Here is a 24,489-nt window from a genome sequence, read left to right on the forward strand (position 1 = left end):
TGTTGATTATCCCCAAGTCTTTTGGGCAAATATTCTGTGGATAGATTACAGAAAAGGTGAACTTTCTGTAAGTTGTTGGTCACGTTACATCTGGCATAAAATTAACGCATTTCATAAAAAGAACATGCCAACAGTCAAATGCTGGTGGTAGTGTGATGGCCTGGGGCTGCTTTGCAGCTTCAGGACCTGGATGACTTGCCATAATTGAAGGAACCGTGAAGTCTGCGCTCTACCAGAAAATCCTGAAGAACAATGTCTGACCATCAACTCGTGACCTCAAGCTCGGGCGCTTGAGTTATGCAACAGTGATCTGAAACATACCAGCAAGTTCACCTCAGAGTGGTTAAAAAACAAAACAAAAATTAAGGTTTTAGAGTGTCCTAGTCAAAGTCTGTACTTAAATCCGATTGAGATGCTGTGGCATGACCTAAATCAGGCTGATGCTGGAAAACCCTCTAATGTGGCTGAATTCCTCTACAGCGATGTGACAGACTCATTGCCAGTTACCACAAATGCTTGATGGCAGTTGGTGCCGGCAAGGGTGGCACAACCAGTTATTAGGTTTAGGGGGCAATTACTTTTTCACATAGGGCCAGGCAGGTTTGGACAGCTTTTTTTCTTTTTCTTTTTTTTAACTTTTTAATAGGTGTGACAAAAATTAAAAAAATAAAATCAGGAAGGGGGCAAATACTTATTCCCAGCCCTGTATGCACAAGGGTGCTTTTTGCCTGTAATAACTGGGCATTTTTGATCCCCCAAGAGGTACCAGCAGTCACAATCAGTGGCAGGCTGCAATTTTTGTGACTGAAATACAGGTCTATGCAGAACTTGTATACATGGGCTTTCTGAGTTCAGGGCATACATCCTTGTATTCGAATAGCGATAATTTATGTCTAGAGATGAATGTCCATCTCTGTACAGATATAAGCACTGGCACGTGCGTGAAGTTCTATATAACTGCTTCATTTCCCAGTGTGTCCTTTTATTTAGGTTGGCTTGCTGGCTGCACGGAACACCAAAAATAGGGTGGGTACATATTTTTTTTTTTTTTTTTTGTGTATTTGATGTGTTTAGTGAAATGCCAACTAAAAGCGATGTGTATTTGTGCGTTGGGCCTGCCAGTAAAGCATATTTTACATTTTTATAAGGTCGCTTGTAGCTCAGGAATATGATCAGCCAGTTGCAGCACTGCACTTGGCTATACAGAAGTGACAAACACTAAATGACCTATTTATAGCAGAAAGCTGATATCACTATCTGCTCTGCACTGGACAATGCAATGTTTACTTCATACCATGCCTGCATTCCATGAGCCATTCATAAAACCCAGGCCTACAGCACTCCGTGCATAACACCGCAGAGAGCACTCCGGGATTGGAGGAGCGGTAGGTCACATGACCAGACTCTCCTTCCTTTTTTTTTTTTTTTTATCTTTTCCATATTCGTTCATTTGAATATAGTTTCCAGTCCAAAAGCAAATAAAGTGCTAAACCAGGGGTGTCCACCTTTTTGACTCTAATGGGCCACATTGAAAGAGAAATTGTCTTGGGCCGCACATACAAAACACTGAAAACGCCCCATTCACACTTTGATTTTTGCCCATGATTTCAAATCACACTGCAGTCGTGGCAAAACATACCCAAGTGTTTGGGTGCCATTTATTCTTAATGGCGCCTCAAATGCGGTGCATTTTTGCTGCATGCCAGTCGCAGCAAAACACATCAGTTGTTGTTAGGGGCAGTGTGAACACATGCTTACTGCTCCCCTACCACTCCCCCTTAACCATTTAAGATCTGCCCCATAGCAGATATACTGCTACAGGGTGGCTCCGCTGCACAAAATCATGTAAATATACGTGATTTTCCATTTCTGGGTAGGGGGGGCCCTACCTGCACCGCTATTCATGCTGCTATTGGCTGCTGGATATGTCCATCACCGGGTCCCAGCAGGGTATTCCTGGCCGAGACTTGGTGATCGTTGGCAGGGGAGAGGGGAGCGATCTATGTTTAAAACACAGATTTCTCTCCTAGTCAGCATGGACATGCTGCTTTTTATCTCTGCACATCAGAGGGATACAAAGCAGCATGTCCCCCAAGTAAAACATATACAGCACACTGTTAACCCTGTGCCCCAGATGTTAACCCCTTCCTGTCCAGTGTCATTAGTGCAGTGTCAGTGCTTTTTATTAGCACTGATCACTGTATTAGTGTCACTGGAGATGTCAGTGGCAGTTTCCACCCTGTGTGAGAATGCCCGCCGCAGTCCCGCTATAAGTCGCTGATCGCCACCATTACTAGTACTAAAAAAAAAAATAAAAAACTAAAAAAATTTCCAGCATATATACTGCCATTTGTAGATGCTATAACTTTCACATAAACCAATTAATATACACTTATTGGGATTTTTTTTTTTTATATGATACATTTTTCTTTTTTTTATGGAAGTTATACCCAAGCATATAACCCCCCCATTTTTCAAGGTCTCCACATATGTACACATGCACAAACGTTAAAGCACACAGGTGCCTACACATGAAAACGTCGCTTGCGATACACGTTACATATCGCCGTGCATGCCAGAATGAGAGCAATAATTCTAGCACCAGACCTCCTCCGTAACGCTAAACTGATGACCTATAAGGGACTTTAAAAGGGTCGCCTATAGAAAATATAGGGTACTAACGTTTGTTGCCATTTCACGAGTGCATACAAATTTAAGGATTGACATGTTGGATATCTATTTACTTGATGCAACCTCATCTTTTATATTTTATAAAAAAAATTTGATAACTTATTAATTTTTGTGCCCTAAAATTAACTTGTGTATTTTTGCGTTTTCCTAGACCTTTGTAATAAGATCGTGTGACATAAAAAATTGGAACTACCGCTATTTTATTCTCTAGGATCTCTGATTTCAGAATATATATACGTGTGTGTGTGTGTGTTGGGAGTTTTTTGTAATCTTCAGGCCTTAAATTAATTTTTAAATGTGTGCAAATAACGCAAAAATAGCTCTGGCAGCGAAATGGATAAAGGATAAGTCCGACACTCCCCTTTCTTGAGGAGCAGCCGAGCAGCCAATCAGTGCTCATTATACTGCATGGTCTCTCCCACTCCCTGCTAGTCCCCAGGGGCAGGGCTGGAGAGAGTCAGGGAGGGGAGGAGGAGGTAAACCGAGCAATGTTAAATTAAACATTTAAGTTGCCATAAAGCCCCTTTTGTTTTTAAAAGCCCCAGACATTACTTAAAGCAGATTTAAATACGGGTTTGGTTAAAATGTTTTTTTTTTTTTAATATTCTCAGGACAAGTAGATTGGGGCACCGATTTTAGTCCCTGGACAAGTGGGTTTTTTTTAAAGAATTTCCACACCCCTGAGCAAGGAGGAGACCATGTCGCCTCTAACCTTTTCAAATGCTTTCAGGAAAGCAATACACCATGGATGTATGAACAAGCCCTAACTCATTTGAAATGGTTTGGAATATCTGTTTAATTTAATTTTAAGTGCTCTTAATTTGCAAGTAAATTTAGTTCTGTATGAGGGGCCAAAATCCAGTGTTTTCAGGCTAAATTCTCTGTAATTTTGAGAATGTGTCAATGGGAAAAATACCACATTATGTCCACTAGATGGTGATGACTATGATCGGAAAGAAGTATTCTCCTCTCCTGCATCAGTGGCCAGAATGCAATATTTTCTGCATGTACTGTACATGCTCGGTTTGTACAGAATATAGCCTGAGAACATTTGACTTTTGCTCCATTTGCACAGAAAATGTACTTGCATTTTTTTTGGGTGAGCAGCTCTGAGAGATTTTAAAATCATACAGCTTATAGTGTGAACAGGCCTATAGGCAGTACACACACACTGGAAACCCTATGTATTGTTTTTTTTTTTTCCGGGTACTTGTATTCCGCCGTCAATTTACGCAGTACTTTAAATGTATATTGTACATTCACATCAGTCCCTGCCCTCAAGGAGCGTACAATCTAAAGTCCCTATCTCACATTCATACATACCCATACTAGGGCCAATTTAGACAGGACCCAGTTAACCTTCCAGCATGTCTTTAGAGTGTGAGAGGAAACTCACGCTGGCACAGAGAGAACATGCAAACTGAAGGCAGGTAGTTTCATGGTTGGGATATAAAACGACGACCCTGGTGCCGCTAGGATAAAGTGTTAACCACTTAACTAATACATTATTACAACCTATTACTATTCCATGAAGAATTTAACGCAGCACACCAAATCTATCTGTTCATTGCAGTGCTCTACAACTCAAGTGTATTGTGCCACCATACATAGATGCATTAAGGTGCCATTCAAATTGCACTGTGTAGTGCATTGCAATAGTGTGAATGGGCCTTAATCACCTGTTTACCAAGGTAGATTTTATAAATGGCATGTTAGTGGGTAAATCAAGCTCACAACTGCTTCTGCAGGTGTGACCTTTTTTACTAGCTTTAGGGGCTGATGAAGGATTTTCCAATAAAAGTGATCGCTTTTATGGGGCCCTCAAAGTGTGCTCCCCCCCCCCTTCCTGCCACGGAAAACTTCATGTACAGTGGGAGCAGGAGGAACTCTGGGAGCACCTGTTCCCATCCCTCCTTCCACTAATGAGCCAGGGAAGTGATGCGTATTACATCACTTCTGGGGTCACAGCTGTTTGTGTTTTGAATAGCTGCACTAGAGAGCAAGGAAAATAATAGACTCCTATTATCTCCATAAGGAGTACTTGTCGTGCTCATGCTATTACATAGAGGGCTTGTTGGCTTCCTTGTAATAGATAGAAAACAAAAAAGTTACATAAAATTACAAAAAAAAAGAAAAAAAAAGTTATATGAAATGACGACAAAAAAAAATATATAAGCACCAATGTGACACAATGTAAAAAGCACACAGCGTAGGGTGAATGCTTGTATGTAAACATCAATTGCGCCACAAGTGAGGTATTGCCGCCAACATTGGGATGAGGACAATAATTATAGGGCCTTTAACCTGATAACCTTTACCTTTTAAAGGCCTTTAGGCTCCATGCACAGGTGTTTTAATTTTCTAGAAACTATTATGAGCATTTTTTTCTGCTCCTAGAAGCTAATAGTGTTATCCTATGTGTCCATGCTTACTATGTTTATGCTAGCGGCTTGTTGGTTTTTTTTTTTTTTTTTCCAAGCTTCAGCATTTAAGTGCAGAAAAAAATTGTTCTTGTAGAGTTGTTGGGAGGGTTTTCCTGGCTGAAAAAAAAAAGTTGACCGCTCCTAAACTGTAACTGCTTTTTTCAAACGTTTTTATTTTTCTTCATGTACTGTAAAAATACTAATGCGTCTAAATGCTGCTGCAAGCCGGCACAAAAGCTATTATCGGTGTTTTCCATCCAGCTTGTTTTTGAGCTTATAAAAATCATTAGTGTGCATGGAGCCTTAAAGTGTCACTTATGAAGAAGTGATTCCATGGGCATGCACAAAGACATGACATATTTAGTATCTATTTACTTGATGCAACCCAATTTTTTATATTTTATCAAACAATTGGGTATAATATTGAGTGTATGCATTAAAATTCATTTTAGTGTATTTTTTCCCCCAGAAAATCTGTATTTGATGGTTGCACAAATATTGTGTGACCTGAAAGTTGCAACTACCTTTTTTTGTTTTTTGTTTTTTTTTCTTCAGGGTCTCCGCTTTCAGAAAAAATATACTTTTTTGGAAGTGCAGTTACAGGAATTTCTAGCAACAAATGGAGATTTTAGTTAAATAGAAAACCTGCGCTTGGAAATTTGCAAATAAAATTTAACATCTGACACCTTAAATAAACCAGCTAAAAGCTTATGATCGTAATTAACAATGAAAAAATATTGTCCAAATCCCCACAAAAAAAGGTAATGGTAAAACAGTACATTAGTACATTAAATAAAGTTTATACTAAATTCATCTGATCCCGTAATGGTGGTGTCAAGTGAAACCAAAAGCCCGAAGAATAGAGAGAATCAATCACCTTTCACCCAATAATTTGGCCTCTTACCTGAAAGTTTGACCATGTGAAGGATTGGTCAAACAAAGCAGAGTCTGTGCCTCTCGATGGAGAATGCTCCAAGCTGAGGGTGCGGGGAGCCGGCGAGGAACGGTCCGGTGCGGGAACACCGGCCTCCAGGGAGAGCACATGCTGCAGAATACATTCTGGGAGATGTTAAGAAGTTGGAAGGTTACCCATATGATCTTGATGCTTGGAGCATTCTCCTTCGAGAAACCGTCTCTGCATTAGACTTCAGATTGGAATCATTCCCCTTATCCTTCTCCACACAACCTCAGTATCTTCTGGTAGAAGTATTTTTCCATCCTAGACCTCATTGCTTAGTGAGAAGTCCCTAATTCATTCTGATTTCTTGGGAGATCCATCTGGGAATCCTGGACTCATCTGCAGGGCTTGATATCTGCTTTGTTTGTCCAATCCTTCGGCAGGTCAAACTCTCCGGTAAGAGACCAAATGGTTGGGTGAAAGGTGATGGATTCTCTCTCTCTTTCTGGCTTTTGGTTTCACTTGGCACCACCACTACTGGATCAGATTAATTTTGTATAGACTTTATTTAATGTACTATATTGTTTCACCATTATCCTTTTTTTTTTTTTTGTGGGGATTTGGACAATATTTTTTTAATTGTTGATTGAACAGTGCTTTGGAAATTCTGTCAGACCAGGTGGTTGGTGGTAGTCATGAATGCCTGTGAGATGCTCATTTATCAGGTACCCCCTTCAAGACAATCTGAACATTTCTTTTGTGAAGGTTATCATGCTGCATTTTTATTCAAATTCATTGTTTTCTATATGTATGTATTACCTAAGAGGATTTCACTTTATTTTCGTATTTGGCAAAGGCCACGGGTACATTTGATTGTCAGCTGTGTAAGCACTGTTGTGTATACATGGAAGCACTGCGATGGACACCTGTCGCAAATATCCGAGCTGATGAAGTCTACACCAGCTGGTTATCTGCTTCCTTTTTTAGATTGTGATAGTAAGATTGAAAAGAAAATGATCTTTATCTATTCTATATAGAGCACTGTTCTCTTTCTTTTTAGATTTTTGTGACCACTTGATAGTTTATCTTCTGCCCTTTATATTTATGCAATGAAATTGCCTTATGATGAAATTTTTTTTTTTTTCAAATTCTTTATTTTAAATACAAGTTTCCATCCATAGAAAATATTACACAAAATGGTTAAAAATCAGTGTAGTAAGTCACAAAAGAAGAGCATAATACAATCATGCAGGTGTTATCAAATACACAAACATCAGATTGTAACTAACATGGGAAGAAACAATCCCAGATGACACCGCTGTAACTATTTCCAGGATATAAGAAAGAAAACATAGAAAAGAGAAGACCGAGATGGAAAGAGGAACAGAGAGGAAAAAAAAAAGTTGGAAGGGGGGGGGGGGGGGGGATAGCAGGGGAGGGGAAGAAGGAGGTGTTGGGCAATTGTAAGGAAAGCCTAAAAGTAATGATAGTAAGGTAGTGTGTCGAATGACCATGTCCAGTAGCACAGCTAATTGTAATCGAACTCTAGACAATGGGGTGACCCACCTCTAGAAGGGACTTCCCCCTCCTCCGAAAAAATAAACATGTTCCAAAAAGCCCATGTTTTGGAATACACCTTGTGTTTGCCATGTTTCGTCAGTACCAAGTCTTCCAGTACATTTAGCTCCTCTACCCTTTGGAGCCAGAGTCCAAGAGATAGAGGTTGTGGATCCTTCCAAGGGATATACAGGATTTGTCTGTGTTCAGAAGATGTCGTAGAGTTGAATGTTTGAAACTTTAGCTGAAATGTTGGAGACATGAAGCAGAACATAGGGTCGTTAGAGGCTGGATAATCTGTACATTTTTGGACAATCTGACGGACCTCTTTCCAGTAGTGGCTCAACCTTGGGCAGGAACAGAATATGTGGAGGAGTGTTCCCCTCTTCGAATTAAAACCCCAGCATTTATCTGTGGTTGCTGGAAAGAATTTGTGGAGGACTGATTAGTGTACTGTACCACCTTGATAGGATCTTAAAATGATTTTCCTGAATTTTAGTACAAAGCAGGGTGGATAAAAATCTATTTATTTAAAAAAAAAAAAATTTTAAAAGTTGGATTTTTTTAAAATTTTATTAAATTTATTTTAATGAAATGCTTTTGGAGTAAAAATCTATCTAAAGATAGTTTTTTTTCTATTTAAGATACATTAATAATTTTGTTTATTCAGCATGAAATGGAGCTTAGTTATGTAGCATGAGGCTGTATATTCTGTAATATTTACATTTTTGGTGAACTCATTTAACGAATCCAAGCTCTGCAATCTGAGAACATGCACTGCATTGATGCATTCACACAATTTCACAGCAACCATAAGAAAAAACATGAAATAAAAGAATTTGAGTAGAACTATGTGTGATTAACCTATTAACCTAAAATCAGTTCTGATATTGCTGTTTTACTAACCTGACAGCCTATTATTCTAAAAAGTAAACCTTCAGTTGGTTTGCAAATATTAAAGACTCTAACTACCAGCAAGAATGAGCCGGATTCCTTACATTTAAAGAGCACCTGTCATTTTAGATCCATACTGGCAGCGCCTGTTAGCGGGCATCCATTTACCTGCTGCCGCCATGTCCTTCACCATGTTGTGTCACTGTTGCATCACCAGCCGTCCTATTAAAGTGAATGGGACTGTCGGTGAGTCAACAGTGGGACAGAGATGATGGTTGCTCTTCAAAAATTATGATTTAAATCAAGCCTTTTCACTAGTGATTTAAATCCACTTGATTTAAATCAAATACACCCAGGTACGAAGTGACGATTTCCAAGCGAAGCAAACTGTGTTAGAGTTTGAGTTTCCAAAAACGTCCTTCCCAATTCAGATTCCCATTTCCCCAAATAGAGAGGGGAGAAGTCATCCGAAGGTGAAATCAGAAGGGAGTATAATTTCGAGAGGGGGTGAGGGAGAGTGCTATTGTCAGAGAAGTATCCCTCAAACTTAGTCAGGCTACACTGAAAGCTTTGAGCAGGTGGTAAAGAACGAAGATATTTATGGAGCTATAAGGACTTCCAGAAGTCAAGATGATATAATCCATTCAGATCCGTCAGGGTTTAAATGGAGGGCCAAGAGCCAGCATCCAGGAAGTGGGAGACTTGAAAACGACTAGAACAAAGACAGGACCGGAAGGTGCCCTCTACACATCCTGAAAGAAAACGCGGGCTACCAATAATCGAAAATAAGGGAGAACTTCCTGGGGATATGGATCTGGTCAAGAATAACAATGAGCACATGCGTGATGTACCAATCAATGGGTGGGATTTGAGGGTAGCGGGTAAAGGGACATGAGACCACGGTGCTCGTTGGAGAGGAATTCGACTTTGGTCTGTTCAATATGAGCCCATATTTTAGTGTCCTTATGACGGCACCAATCTATTAAGCAGCCTAGGTGGGTAGCCTGATATTTTTGTAGGTCAGGAACAGCCAGGCCGCCATATTACTTAGGAAGAGTGAGCAGTCGGCGACGGATTCGATGCCTTTTATTCACCCAGATAAAGTCTAAGAGTAAAGTTTGAGCTTGTTTAAAGAATCTGGATGGGATATGGATCGGTAGGGCATGAAATAAATCTAAAAATTTGGGTAAGATACTCATTTTAATAATGTTACATCGCCCAAACCCAGAATGAAGACCTCCACGCCACTTCTCCAGTAGGGCATGGACCTGACCCAGAAGTGGCAGAAAGGTAAATGTATGGGAAAGTCTAGGTGGAATATTAGTACCCAAATATTTCCATGCCACATTAGTCCATTTGAAATTATAATTCAGTTGTAGAGATCTCATAAGAAGTTGCAGCATGGCGACTCCATCACCTCATGCAGTAAGTTAGGAAGTGAGATTCCGGGGTTGGTTAGAGGAAATGGCATGTGTCCGCGTAAGCAGAGACTTTGTATTGAGCATCTTCTATATGTAGCCCCTGGATGTCTGCATTCCTTCTAATAGTGCAGAGGAAAGGCTCCAGAGTATGAGCAAAGGGCAGGGGTGAAAGAGGACACCCCTACCTAGTGCCATTAGTGATGGGGAAAGGATCCGAAAGAACGCCATTAACTTTAACTGAAGCCGTTGGTGTGCTGTAAGTACTGGTAGTCCAACGAAACATGTTGTTCCAGAGGCCAATGTGTCGTAATACCGCGGCATAAACTGCCAATTCACCCTATCAAATGCTTTTTCGGCATCTGTACCCAGAAAAAGACGAGGGGTATTGGTCTGATTGGCCATATGAATCAGGTTAAGAACCTTAATAGTATTATCTCGTGCCTCCCAGTTCGGAATAAACCCCACTTGGTCTAGATGGATCAGCTGTGGCAAATGTTGATGTAATCTGGAGTCCACTATCTTAGTAAAAGGTTTCAGATCAATATATAAAAGGGAAATTGGTCTGTAGCTACCGCAAGACGAAGTATCCTTCCCCTCTTTTGGTAAGCTTTCAAGGTGTCCGAGGAAAAGGATGTTGAATCTCCTAACGCTTTAAACATCTTAACCATATAAGGGTCGAGATGGGGAAGTAGCAGTTTGTAGTATTGAGCAGTAGAGCCATCCAGGCCTGGGGCCTTACCTAATTTGGCCATTGTAAAGGGGGCTTCTAACTCTTGATAAACTGTAGGAGGCAGTTTGGGCATGCCGGAGGACATTAGATAATCCTCATCTTGATCTGATGAAGCAGATGTGGGGTGTAGATTGTATAATGAGTAAAATTCTCTGAATGTGTGAGCAATATGTTTGGGTAGTGAGGCTTGTTAGCCATCAGCCTGCGTTTTTTGTGAGGTACATAAGTCGCAGCTCTCAGATCTTGTAGAGACGGTACTAAAAGCTGGCCACATTTGTTGCCAGACTCGTAGAAGATGCGTTGATGTGTTTGGACCACGGCTTTCGCTTTAAAGTGATCTGTCACTTATTTCCTGTGGAGTAACCGTTGCCTTTCTACAGCTTGGGACAGAGCGTGTTTTATAGCGTGATTCCAATTTGTGGATAGCTGTTAGTAAAGTGTTCAATTGTTCCTTCCGTTCTTTCTTGATCCGAGCTCCATGTTTAATAGGAACCCCTCGAATAACCACATGTGCTTCCCAAGCAATTCCCGGCTTATACCCTGGTGTGTCATTACTGGGAAAGTATGCCTCCAGCTATCGTACAACATCCACCAGGACCACAGATTCCTGGAGCAGACTTTCCATAAGTCTCCAAGTGGATCTCATAGAACCAGGGGCATCAGACAGGGAGTATTGTAATGTGATCGGTGCATGGTTCGACCATGTGATATTCCCTGTGGAAACGGCCGCTACTGCTTGAAGATTAAAGGCAAAAGGAAATTGTGCGCTGCAAATAATGATAGTCATAATAGATGAGCTGCTTCAAACACGTGTTGTGTGTAAACATAAAAAACAAATGAAGTGTCACGCTGCTAGCATGAATCAGTACATGTAAATATACAAACAAAAACATGACTGACAGTCCCAAAAGATGATAAAACATAAAAATAAATGCAATTCTTCAAAAAAATCCAAATAAGTGAAACCTCTTTCTGCTGGTGATTGCACCCAAAATCCCAGTGCTGTAAATCTTCAATACATGTGAATCGCCACAGTGAACATAGATTTCCAGGTGGACTCTCACCTTCTCGCATGGACCTGTATGTGGACACAGGTCAAACAAAGCATCTCCCCTATTAGTGGGGGTAACACCTAACTTTCTCCTCTGTGCATGGTTTTTGTTTGTATATTTACATGTATTGATTACTACTTGAAGTTGTCTATGCGGGATCAGAAAAAAATCGAGCCGTAAGTACTCTTGGTGAGGTGGGGAATAGAAAGTATTGTCTATTTTGCCAGAGTGAAGCAATCGCCAGACATCTATAAGTTGGCCATTATGAAGAGTTTGAGAGATGCGTTTGCGAGAGCTGGGGGGGGGCAGAAGATAATCCTGAAGCTGTATCCATAGTAGGAAGCAATGGGACGTTAATATCTCCTCCCATTATCAGGTGGCCTTATGAAAATTCCAGCAGTTTAGTCGGAGCGCTACAGATGAAGAGGTCCTGTTGACTGTTTGGAGTGTATAATGTGGCTAATGTCATCTGGATGCAGCCAATCCTGCCCTACAGAAAAAGAAAGCGGCTGTTTGGGTCCATTAGAGATCAAAATGGAAACCCCCTTTGATTTGGCCGCTTGATTGGTAGCATGGTAAACAAAGGGGTAAAACCAATTTCAGAGGACAGGGAGTTTACCATCCTGAAAGTGAGTCTTCTGTATGAAAGCAATGTCAGAATGACCGCATTTAAATTCTCCAAGAAGCATGTTCCGCTTTTCAGGAACATTAAGCACCCCTTAGCATTAATAGATGTAATGCAGAGAGTGTCCATATTTTACACGGGGAAAGATAGAGGAAAAAAAAAAGAGGGTAGGGGAGAAAAGCAGAAAGGAGGGAGAAGGGAGAGAAGGAGCAGGTGGGTTAAGGGTGGGAACAGAGAAGAAAGAAGAGCAAAGAGAAGAGAGAGACAGGTAGAGAAAGCTAGAGAGCGTGAAGAGCGAGAGCTGTAAGACTCAGCTAGAGAGTAGCAACTTCCCATAAGTGCTAATATGGGAAATCCCAATAGCACTCACTAAAGGGTCAAGTGACTGCGTGAGTGCAGGCCAATGGGGGGGGGGGGGGGGGGAACGGTCAGATATCGCTAAAGAGCATTCTTCCAGTTCCCTGCCCTGGCTAGTAGAGATAAACCGCAACAAATGTTCAAAAAGAATAAACTTAATAACAGGCATAAAATACATATACGGGCACTGTCTTCATCCCCCTCCAATGTATACCCTAAAGCAGGGCTTGAAATTTCCACTTGCCTGCTCGCCAATGGCGAATGGAATTATGGTGGGGGCGAGTGTGTCCCCCAGGGCCGTCTTGCTGAGCAGGCTCGGAACTCAGGCCGGATCTGTCATTGGCACTGGGAGCCCTCAGACTGCTCAATAGCTGAGCGCAGTGAAAGCAAAGGAAGGAGTGTGTGCTGTGCTCTCTGCCTCCCCCTAGAGTGCAGTACCCAGCTCTGTGAGTGAACAACGAAGTACTGCAACTTTTTATTGGGGGGGGGGGGGGGTTGGTTTTGGGTGGTGTGTGTGTGTGTGTGTACATGTGTGTATCTGTACATGTGTCTGCATGTATGCATGTCTGTGTGTATGTACATGCGTCTGTGTGTGTATTTCTGTGTATGTACATTTTATCTGTGTGTATACGTGTCTGTACGTGCCTGTGTGTGTACATGTGTCTGTGCGTATGTGTTTATGTAAGTGTGTGTGTGTGTGTGTGTGTGTACAGGTGTCTCTGTTTGTGTGTTTTGTTGGTGGCAAGTAACTCTTAAGGCCTGGCCAGTAGCTCAGGACTTGAAATTTTAAGTCCTGCCCCTAAAATACAATTATGTAAATTCCAGTTGTGGGGAGACACACAGGAACGACCCACGTGGGATCTGCCACACGGTCACAGTAAACCATGTGCAAAGCAATTCTCCCAGGCGTACCAGATTGTATTGAGTCCTTTTGGTCCTCCCGTGCATCTGCCAACAAATTCCAGCCAGAGAGTCCAATCAATCACAGGTACATTCAATTGCATAACCATCTTGTCCCACTTTTCAAATATAGAATGAGACTTCCTAGGTTGGGGAACGTGCTAACACTGCCAGTTCCCAATCCAGCGTGCCGTACCCAACAAGGACCCCCCATCTGTCCCCGCCATAGAAAGTCCTGGCCAGAGGAGTCGCAATTATCAATAAGCATTCAAATAACCTGCCCTCTACTGCCGGGGGGGGGAATATAGGCAAGGCCGAACAAACAATATCATGACCAGGTGCGGAAGTACACACAAACGGGTCTCTCCTTCCTGGTTAAGATCCAGTGGGCCATCTACTCCACCCCTGAAGGCAGATGAAGGTCACACTGGCTAATTTCACTGAAAGGATCCCCTAGGGACCCTCAAATGGGTTTCCCCAGAGAAAAACATTAAGGCACATGAATGAGGCCTTCCCTGAGCATGTAATCTTGTCCGTGAAGAGATGAGACCGCAGTAGCGATGTTAAAAGCTTAAGGGCATGGAGATCCACCATCAGCAGGTAAATGGGTGAGATGGTCAAATACAGAAGGGAGAAATCATATACAGCTGTGGTGGACTTCCGCTCCAGACAGTTAGGATTCACGTGGCCTTTCAGGTGTCGGGGCGTGCGGTTGCCTTCTCTGTCTGGGGGGGGCGCTGTGGCAACCTGTTTCCCGAGCGTGATGATGCCGGGCGTTCCTGCTGGTGTGGGAGAAACTGTAGCCAACTATGGACTTAAAGTGGCTCTGTGTCCAGAAATGTGAAAAGCGCTAGTAGATCCCTGGGGGACCATAGAGTGAAGTTTCCGGATGGACATGGTCAACGAGAAACCCCATCTGTAGGTCAGGCCCAGGCGTCGAATCTTCTCCAGGAGATGTCGAAGGAATGCCCAGCGTTACAATGTTGCTCTGAAAAGATCAAGTAGAATCCGCACCGAGGCGCCATCAAAGTCCACTTCTCCCAGAGTCCATGCTTTTCTTAGGATAGCCTCTTTGTGTTTTTGGTGGTGGCAAATTACATCCTGAGGCCTATTCTGATCGGTTGGCTTGGGAACCAGAGCAGAGGCCAATTCAAAGTCTGCTGGAGGTGCAGCTTCCATAATTCTGTGCAGGAAGGCAGTAACCATCTCCTGGAGGTTCTCGGAGTCCATGGCTTCTGGGAGACCTTTAAGTCGCCGGTTGTTACGCTGGCTACGGTCTTATAATTCCTCTAGATATAGCTGTAGGGCCACCGCGGCATCATGATGCATGTCTCTGGCCTGTTCAAGTTCGGTCACCTTTTTCTCCAGCGCTGAGACAGAGACCTCCCCAGTGGAGAGGTGATCATTGAGGGTCTCTACCTCCGCCCACACTGATGAGATTTCTTTGTGGTATGATACTTTTTAACTGGAGGGTAAGTGCTTCTCTCTCCATCTTCATCAGAAGCACCTGTATGAGTGCCCTAAGGTCCTCTCCGTCCAGTGTTGGGGATGCTAGCACCCTTGGAGGGGACATAGCCAATGGGCCTGAAGGAAGGGGGCCCCAGGGCATCCGAAGGACAGTCTGAGGTCGCTGAACAAGATGGAGAGGATGAAGGCGCTTGAGAGAGGAAGGACTCCGGGGGCAAGGCACGTGGTGCCGCCATGCTGGAGAGTGGATTAAGCCTCTGGGATCCTGGGAAAAAAAAAATGTATGTCCACCTTAGATCCGGATCCCCAGGTGTTCTGGAGGATGACTTTGTCCGTATTTTCTTAGCTGAGAGCATGCCGGGAAGCGAGTGCTGTAAATATAGTATGTAAAGCCGAGGTAAGGTTGGGAGCTCCGGTTCAACATGTCTCTCGGCCATGTCCAGACTACCCCCCCTTATGACGACTTCTATTGATAACTTTGTTTAAGGCACATACAAGAGTAGCACAAAGGATTCATAATGTGGTAATTACCATGGCTAAGCTGGCCATAGATGGTTCAAAATTTGGCTGTTTCAGAATTTTGATGCATGTATGGCCATTCCCGCTCGACAGAAATTGTTACAGGAATCCGTTTGTCAATTAGCGGCTTCAGCCAATTGGCTGTAGCCATTGATCAGTGTATTCTGACAGAAGGGGAGTCCCACAGTCAGAAAACGATAGCACAGTGCAGAGGATGCCTCTATCCACTTTGCTTGTGTGGATGAGAGAATTTTTTTTTTTTCCGCCATGTATCCTGGGCTCTGCTTGCTGGTCTGGGACCGCGGCATGGCGGGTACCACCGGGTAGAGGAGAAGGAGTCAAGCGGACATGCTCTCCTCCCCTTACAGCTATCCAGAAGCAACGTGTATGAAGTCTCTTTTGGGTCTCCCTTTCACTTTCTGCACTACATTAGATTAATTGGAAGTTGAGACCGGTGGGAGGGGGGCTCTCTATGTCTCAGTAAACAGAACCTGTCACCAAAAAATCATTACACGGGACTTTGTTATTTTGTGATGTTAATCATTTTTTAAAATATTGTACAAAAAAAAAAAATGCAAAATCCAAGCTCAAAAAATCCCCCCCTCCCACCCCCACATACATGTATGTGCGAGCGTAAACGCATGTGTTGGGGTGCATATATATATATATATATATATATATATATATATATATATATATAAAAACGTCAATTGTGATACATATTATATATTGCCGCGCAACCCAGGGTGAGAGCAATAATTTAAGCAACAGAGCTCCTGTGTAGCTCTAAACTGATGACCTGTAGGAGCTTTTAAAGCGTCTCCTGTGGAAAATATAGGGGACTGAGGTTTGTCGCCATTTCATGGATGCATGCAATTTTAAGGTTTAACATGTTGGGTAACTATTTATTTGGCTGTGTAAAGAACCTCTGCACTTTTGTGAAAATCCAACAAATTACTAAGTGAAATAAAGTAACCATTCTCAGAGAAAGCCGCACACTAAAAATGTGTTTTGAATACACCAACACCCTAAAGAATATTGTTATGACTAATTAAGTGAGTTACCTCTTTAAACTGTTACATTCATGTAATAATGTGATTAAAACCAACATTCTAAAAAATTATTTAAAATTTATAACCATTCATGTGCAAATTTCATGAATGCTAAATACATATACCTTACAATCAATTAGAGAAAGGAATGTGCAAAAGTGTGGACTCCGACACAAAAAGTGCTAAGTGCAATAAAGTAACTAATACAATAAATAAACAAATGTATATAACTAAAGTTTATGTAGTAAAAGTTCATCAAAGTATTTTAAACTAAAGCAGATCTTTCACTAGCTCTTAACAGCTACTTAAGGTGCAGGCTCCAGAAAACCCTCTTGCCACCTGGTGTGCTATAGCGGCCAAGGTTCTGTGCCAGTTTCTCTTCCTTGCTCAGCTAATGTGACCCCAGTGCTGACGTTGAGGGGCAAAAAGAATGCTGTGCAGACGCCCAATGTCCACCTTATCAACTGATGATGTCATTGGTTGTTAGGACGCTGGTGGCTAGAAGTTTATAATGGTGTACTGGTGAAAACCAGTGACTTTGTATAACTAAAAGGCAGGCTTGACCCACCCCGCTGGTTTGTATACAATTTTTGGGCAATTTTTAGGCATTTTGCCAAGGCACCCCTGAAGGCACTCTGGTTGAAAAAGGTTGCACTAAAACAGGGAGTTATGCAGGCCATAGACAGGGAGAAAAACGGCAGATTTTTCTTTTAAAAAACGAAAAATCGGTCGTTCAAGCGGCCGACGTTACCATCAATGGTAAAAAAAATCAGCCGATTTTCATCCTGTCTACAGCCGGCAAAAAGTGTCCCTGCAGAGAGCTCCGCTATTTCTTTGACAGTTCCTTGACATTTACAGCGGTTGCAACATTGTATCTATTTGTATCCATTTAGGATACAGATGTTTTTATTCAGAAACAAATACAGTCAGGTCCATAAATATTGGGACATCAACACAATTCTAACATTTTTGGCTTTATATACCACCACAATGGATTTGAAATGAAATGAACAAGATGTGCTTTAACTGCAGACTGTCAGCTTTAATTTGAGGGTATTTACATCCAAATCAGGTGAATGGTGTAGGAATTACAACAGTTTGCATATGTGCCTCCCACTTATTAAGGGACCAAAAGTAATGGGACAGAATAATAATCATAAATCATACTTTCACTTTTTAATACTTGGTTGCAAATCCTTTGCAGTCAATTACAGCCTGAATTCTGGAATGCATAGACATCACCAGACGCTGGGTTTCATCCCTGGTGATGCTCTGTCAGGCCTCTACTGCAACTGTCTTCAGTTCCTGCTTGTTCTTGGGGCATTTTCCCTTCAGTTTTGTCTTCAGCAAGTGAAATGCATGCTCAATCGGATTCAGGTCCTGCATCTTCATTGTGCAAAATGGATTTGTTTAGAATACGGGAAACTTGCTTTTCTAAGCTTTCGGCTTTACACATCTCATTGCATAACATTCCACTTCTTTCCCTTAAAAAACTCTTTGGTTGATTTTGCAGTATGCTTTGGGTCATTGTCCATCTGCACTGTGAAGCTGCGTCCAATGAGTTCTGAAGCATTTGGCCGAATATGAGAAGATAATATTGCCCGAAACACTTCAGAATTCATCCTGCTGCTTTTGTCAGCAGTCGCATCATCAATAAATACAAGAGAACCAGTTCCATTGGCAGCCATACATGCCCACGCCATGACACTACCACCACCATGCTTCACTGATGAGGTGGTATGCTTAGGATCATGAGCAGTTCCTTTCCTTCTCCATACTCTTCTCTTCCCATCACTCTGGTACAAGTTGATCTTGGTCTCATCTGTATATAGGATGTTGTTCCAGAACTGTGAAGGCTTTTTTAGATGTTGTTTGGCAAACTCTAATCTTGCCTTCCTGTTTTTGAGGCTCACCAATGGTTTACATCTTGTGGTGAACCCTCTGTATTCACTCTGGTGAAGTCTTCTTTTGATTGTTGACTTTGACACACATACACCTACCTCCTGGAGAGGGTTCTTGATCTGGCCAACTGTTGTGAAGGGTGTTTTCTTCACCAGGGAAAGAATTCTTCGGTCATCCACCACAGTTGTTTTCTGTGGTCTTCCGGGTCTTTTGGTGTTGCTGAGCTCACCGGTGCGTTCCTTCTTTTAAGAACGTTCCAAAGAGTTGTTTTGGCCACGCCTAATGTTTTTGCTATTTCTCTGATGGGTTTGTTTTGTTTTTTCAGCCTAATGATGGCTTGCTTCACTGATAGTGAAAGCTCTTTGGATCTCATCTTGAGAGTTGACAACAACAGATTCCAAATGCAAATAGCACACTTGAAATGAACTCTGGACCTTTTATCTGCTCATTGTAATTGGGATAATGAGGGAATAACACACACCTGGCCATGGAACAGCTGAGAAGCCAATTGTCCCATTAGTTTTGGTCCCTTAACAAGTGGGAGGCACATATGCAAACTGTTGTAATTCCTACACCGTTCACCTGATTTGGATGTAAATACCCTCAAATTAAAGCTGACAGTCTGCAGTTAAGGCACATCTTGTTTGTTTCATTTCAAATCCATTGTGGTGGTGTATAAAGCCAAAAATGTTAGAATTGTGTTGATGTCCCAATATTTATGGACCTGACTGTAGATACAATGTTGCAACCGCTGTAAATGTCAAGGAACTGTCAAAGAACTGTCAGAAATAGCAGAGCTCTCTGCAGGGACACTTTTTGCCGGACTGGAATTCCTCTTATTTTTCATCCTTCCTCTTCTCCTGCTTCATCATCTTCTTCTTCTTCTTCTTTCTTCTTCCTTCTTCCTTCTTTCTTCCTTTCTTCTTCCTTCCTTCCTTCCGTTCTCCTTCCTTCCTTCCGTTCTCCTTCCTTCCTTCCGTTCTCCTTCCTTCCTTCCGTTCTCCTTCCTTCCTTCCGTTCTCCTTCCTTCCGTTCTCCTTCCTTCCTTCATCCTCTTCTTCTTTTTGTCTTCCTCTTGCAGGTCACTACTCATGCGCAGATTTTTTTTTTATCGGTAAAAAATCGACCGATTTGCCCATCATTGCCGCGAAAATCGGCCGATAGGCAAAATCGGCCGATTTTTTTTCCAACTTTACCGATTAAAAAAAACCGGCCAAAATACAGAAAAACGGCCGAACAAATAGCCCACTAACGATCCGAAAATCGGCCGATTTCTATTTTTGGCCGAAAAATCGGCCGATTTTCGACCCATCTATGGCTTGCATTAGCCTTCCCTGCTGGCAGAACACAATGATCAGTGTTGCTGGCGGCACTGATTGTTCAGGAGGAACCCGACTGGCTGGTTAGCCGGTCTGGCTGATAGATTGACTTGTGTACACCCAGCTAGCCTATACATGGATCGAAATTCAATCCATATACAGCCAGTGTAAAAGTACTGCATCTTCATTGTGCAAAATGGATTTGTTTAGAATACGGGAAACTTGCTTTTCTAAGCTTTCGGCTTTACACATCTCATGGCAAACCCCACTCATATTTATACTTTTGCTTGTTGTATCCAGATCTTTAACACATCTATGACTTGGAATGGTGAGTAGCTCACTGAGCTACATGTAAAAATTTGTACTATGTTGCTGCCCCCCTACTAATGTCTTTATGAATCTCCGCACCTGTTGACACGAAACCATTGCTGACATCACCTTCTAAAAATACTAGTTGCCTGGTTTTCATGTTGATCTATTGGTTGCATTGTTGACCAACTACAGAACATTTATCTACATAGCATAAGTGTTCTGCAGTCTTAATACATTTCCTGATAATACATTATGTAATCACTGGATTTCAAGCCGAATCAACAGGTATGTGGTTTTGTTTGTTTTTTGTAGAGAAGACATAACAAAAGGGTGGAAATAGGATACATTTCAAGCACAAAGGGTTAATGTACCCATCTCCTGCCTTTATGCTGCATAACAGCTTTAGTACTGCTGTATGTTTTAAGAGCAGTGGAGTAGTAGATGTGTATTTCTGCAGTGCATTTATTAATTGCACTGCAGATATAGGGCCCGGTGGCCACTGCACAAATTTTTTGGTTTTGATCTGATCCATCTTTTGACAGCTCAGGTCACAGACAGAATGTACAGAGCCGATCCAAATGACTCTGTACCTTGTGGCTGCTGTGATGACCAATCACAGTGATCACAAAAGTAAACACTAACATTTTATGTCTGGGGTTTCCTTCCCATTCTTTTGCTCACTTCCCCTCCTTTCTCTATTGTATTTATCAATGAAGATTTTTTTTTTTTATGGAAGGATCAGAAGCAGATGATTCATGAGGGGTGAAAATGACTGTGGAATCCTTCCTGTACATCTCATCTCCATGATCTGTATGTTAAAGCGGAACTTCACCCTAAAGGGGAAGTTTTGCTTTGTCATCCTCCTCTAACCCTTTTGGGCATTTTTTTTTTTGGGGGGGGGGGGGGCTAGTTTTGATGGGTACCCTCACCTACTTTCAGTCGGATCACCTAGGTGACATCACTGGTGACCCTGCCCCTTTTGTTTACTTAGTGGTGGGGGGGAAGCTGCGCTGTTCTGAACAACTGATGGCTTAGCCTTGCTGCTGACATCAGGGATGAGTCACTGGTTGTTAGGATGCCAGTGGGTGCAATAGAAAAAAATGCATTAAAAAATTAAAAAAATGCACCAAGTAGCACTGCAGCTGCTCCACAAAATTGCATTGAAAATCAGATCAAAATTGCTCTACACTAGTGTGGACCTAGCCTGAAAGTCATCTCAAAATGTGATCGCAGCAGTGTGAACCTAGTCTCCTCTCTTGAAAGATTCTATTGCCACACCATTAATTTAGAAACAATCTTCCTATTAGACTATTTGTGCATTTAACATATTTTATGCATGCTATTTACCTGTAAAAACATCTCTTGTATGAGGATCCAAAAGACCTGAGATTGTTGCTCTGGCTACCATCTTAGATGTGATGTCAAGCAGCTCGTGTGTGTTTAACCTCCAAGCACCTACTCCTCAGTGCATGTATACAGTGAAGGAAATGCGTATTTGATCCCCTGCTGATTTTGAATGTTTGCCCACTCATAAAGAAATGATGGGTCTAAAAATTAAATGGTAGGTGTATTGTAACACTGAGAGACAGAATAGCAACAAAATCGTCAAAAGAAATGCATGTCTAACAAATGATGCACTGAGTTGCATGTTCATGAGGAAAATAAGTATTTGATCCCCTATCATTCAGCAGGATATCTGGCTACCAGGTGTCTTTCATACAGGTAACAAGTTGAGATTAGAAGCAGTCTCTTAAAGGGAGTGCTGCTAATCATTTTGTTACCTGTATAAGACACCTGTCCACAGGAGCAATGAAAGAATCACATTCCAAACTCTCCACCATGGCAAAGACCAAAGAGCTGTCCAAGGATGCCAGGGACAAGATTGTAGACCTACACAAGGCTGGACTGGGCTACCAAACTATGGCCAAGCAGCTTGGTGAGAAGGTGACAACAGTTGGTGCAATCATTCGCAAATGAAAGAAACACAAAACTGTCAGTCTCCCTAGGTCTGGTACACCATGCAAGATCTCACCTCGTGGAGTGTCAATGATCATGAGAACAGTGAGCAATCATCTCAGAACTACATGTAATCTTGTCAATGATCTCCAGGCAGCTGGGACCACAGTCACCAAGAAAACAAATGGTAACACACTACGCAGACAAGGACTGAAATCCTGCAGTGCCCGCAAGGTCCCTCTGCTCAAGAAAGCACATGTCCAGGCCTATCTGAGGTTTGCCACTGAACACCTGAATGATGCAGAGGAGGACTGTTTTGAAAGTGTTGTGGTCAGATGAGACCAAAATCGAGCTCTTTGGCATCAACTCAACTCGCCGTGTTTGGAGGAAGAGGAATGCTGCCTATGACCCCAAGAACACCATCCCAACTGTCAAACATGGTGGTGGAAAGATTCTGCCTTGGGGGTGTTTTTCTGCTAAGGGGACAGGACAACTGCACCGCATCAAAGGGACGATGGACTGGGCAATGTACCGTCAAATCTTGGGTGAGAACCTTCATCCCTCAGCCAGGGCATTGAAAATGGGTCGTGGACGGGTGTTCCAGCATGACAATGACCCAAAACACACGGCCAAGGCAACAAAGGAGTGGCTCAAGAAGAAGCACATTAAGGTCTTGGAGTGGCCTAGCCAGTCCCCAGATCTTAATCCGATTGAAAATCTGTGGAGGGAGCTGAAAGTTCAAGTTGCCAAATGTCAGCCACCAAACCTTAATGACTTGGAGAGGATCTGCCAAGAGGATTGGGCCAAAATCCCTCCTGAGATGTGTGCAAACCTGGTGGCCAACTACAGGAAAAGTCTGACCTTTGTGATTGCCAACGAGTGATTTGTCACCAAGTACTGTTTTGTGAAGAGGATCAAATACTTATTTCCCTCATGAACATGCAAATCAGTGCATCATTTGTTAGGCGTGCATTTCGATTTTTAGACCGATGATGTCTTTGTGAGTGGGCAAACATTCAAAATCAGCAGGGGATCAAATACTTATTTCCTTCACTGTATTGACCTCTCAGCTCACAGTACATATGTATTACCCCTAAGCACCCAGTCCTCCCATGCATCAAACCCTCCAGTACTCAGTACTTTGCATATGTGCTTTACTTACACAGCACCTAATTTGTGGCTTTTGTGGATGAATTCTTCAGCCAGCACTACCCAGTGCATGTGTGTTAGTCTATCTGCACCTGGACCCCAGCATATACTTTAAGACTACTGTCACACTGATCTGCAGCAAAAATGCATATGTGTTTTACTGTGCTTGCAGTGTGTGTGTGTGTGTGTGTCTGTGTGTCTGTGTGTCTGTGTGTCTGTGTGTCTGTGTGTGTGTGTGTGTGTGTGTGTGTGTTTTTTTTTTTTTTAAGACGTGACTGAAAAACTGCACCAAAAACAACGCAGGTGCTTATTTTTCGTGTTTTGTTTTACTGCTCCAAAAACCTGCACTAAAAATGTAGCAAGCAGGAAAAAGCAATGGATCAGTGTGAGAATTCCATAGGCATACATGGTTATACATTTTTCTCTTTTTCATTCCTTTTTTTTAATTTTTTAAACTCAAAAGCAGTAGGTAAAAGGGATCAGCGTGAAAGTAGCCTAATTCCTTCGCCCCTAGTCTCCAGAGTGTATGTGCTATCTCTCCTAGTGGGCAGTTCTAAACTTGTGTGATAACCCCTCAGGGCCCAGTCCTAAGTGCACGTGCATTGATGCCTTAGTACACAGTAACCAGTGCGTGTTGGCTAACCCCTTGTATTTATTTCATGCACAGTGCAAAATATCAGTCTGATCTCCCCTGCCCTGGTCCTGTAGTGATCTCTGATCCAAAGCTCTGTCCTAACTCCCATGTCCACAATGCTACCCCCACTGTTTTTTAACTCTGTGACATAGTTTCTGCAAATAAACCGTTTCAGTTTTGGTGTCCTCTTTCAACCTTCATTGTCTAAAGCCAATAACACACTCCTCCTGTTTTAGTGTCCTCCTCATCACCTTCATAGGCTCCCTGTGCTGGTGATATGCTCACAGCCACCTTCATTGCCCCAGAATAACATGCTTTAATTTCAGCAGGCCTGTTTCACTTGACACTGATTTTGCCCTCTGTTCTTCATCTGCAAAACACTTTGTGCATGGCTTTCTATTTTGCAGTTTTGCATTATTTGGCTTATTCCCTGCCCCTCTCATTCTCCTGTATGGTTATGGCCTAATTTTTCTTCCCTGTTAATTTTGGATCAGTAATCACCAGTTGTGAGTCAAAGGGTTACTTGTACTGTTCATTTCATACCCTCCGTACTCGCCTGCACATATTGCTCCCCATCATGCCCTTTGCACTTCTCTCCTGAACATATTGCCTGCTGTTAAATCCTCTGCAC

At 42.3% G+C, this 24,489-nt stretch overlaps 1 protein-coding gene and 1 pseudogene across 1 annotated transcript in view; one reads left to right on the top strand and one right to left on the bottom strand.

The window, feature by feature from the left end:
- The window catches only part of MAPKAPK2 (MAPK activated protein kinase 2), a 94,808-nt gene that overhangs the window by 5,615 nt on the left and 64,704 nt on the right, over positions 1-24,489 (top strand). The window lies entirely within an intron of this gene.
- On the bottom strand, positions 14,241-14,877 carry LOC149455368 (uncharacterized; annotated as a pseudogene).

The sequence above is a fragment of the Staurois parvus genome, unplaced genomic scaffold (assembly GCF_062004578.1).
Source record: "Staurois parvus isolate SC_StPar_1 unplaced genomic scaffold, SC_StPar_1.0 ptg000395l, whole genome shotgun sequence".
Classification (NCBI taxonomy): domain Eukaryota; kingdom Metazoa; phylum Chordata; class Amphibia; order Anura; family Ranidae; genus Staurois; species Staurois parvus.